Below are 907 nucleotides of genomic sequence, written 5' to 3'. Positions count from 1 at the left end.
TATTGTTGAAGCCTTGTTGAGGCTTCTGTTGATCCTTCCATGAGAAATTTGGATGATTTCTCCTTGAAGGATTATAGGTGTTTCCATAGGATTCTCCCATGTAATTCACCTCTTCCATTGTAGGATTCTCAGGGTCATAAGCTTCTCCTTCAGAGGAGCCTTCTTTAGTACTGCCGGATGCAGCTTACAATCCAGTCAGATTCTGAGAAATCATATTGACTTGCTCAGTCAATATTTTATTTTGAGCCAATATGGCATTCAGAGTATCAATCTCAAGAACTCCTTTCTTCTGAGTCATCCCATTATTCACAGGATTTCTTTCAGAAGTGTACATGAACTGGTTATTTGCAACCGTCTTAATGAGTTCTTGGGCATCTGTAGGGGTTTTCTTCAGATGAAGAGATCCACCAGTAGAGTGGTCCAATTACATCTTGGACAACTCAGACAAACCATCATAGAATATACATAAGATGCTCCATTCTGAAAGCATGTTAGAAGGAAATCTTCTGATCAATTGCTTGATTCTTTCCCAAGCTTCATAGAGGGATTCACCTTCCTTCTGCCTGAAGGTTTGGACTTCCACTCTAAGCTTGCTCATCTTTTGAGGTGGAAAGAATTTGGCCAAGAAAGCATTGACCAACTTTTCCCAAGAGTTCAGGCTTTTCCTAGGTTGTGAGTCCAACCATATCCTAGCTCTGTCTCTTGCAGCAAAGGGAAAAATTATAAGTTTGTAAACCTCGGGATCAACTGCATTGGTCTTAACATTTTCATAGATTTGCAAGAATTCAGCTAAGAACTGATGAGGATCTTCCAATGAAAGTCCATGAAACTTGCAATTCTGCTGCATTAGAGAAACTAATTGAGGCTTAAGCTAAAAGTTGTTTGCTCCAATTGCAGGAATTGAGAT

The 907-nt window shown here is 39.7% G+C and overlaps 1 non-coding gene across 1 annotated transcript; it reads left to right on the top strand.

Annotated features, from left to right (window-relative positions):
* Positions 1-484: 484 nt before the first annotated feature.
* Positions 485-592, top strand: LOC112718714 (small nucleolar RNA R71). The gene has a single exon (XR_003161041.1). It is a non-coding gene; the product is annotated as a small nucleolar RNA R71 (small nucleolar RNA).
* The last annotated feature ends 315 nt before the right edge of the window (positions 593-907 follow it).

The sequence above is a fragment of the Arachis hypogaea genome, chromosome 10, assembly GCF_003086295.3.
Source record: "Arachis hypogaea cultivar Tifrunner chromosome 10, arahy.Tifrunner.gnm2.J5K5, whole genome shotgun sequence".
NCBI lineage: Eukaryota > Viridiplantae > Streptophyta > Magnoliopsida > Fabales > Fabaceae > Arachis > Arachis hypogaea.
Note: the sequence above shows the minus strand (reverse complement) of the source record. Positions and strands in the feature narration are given on the sequence as shown.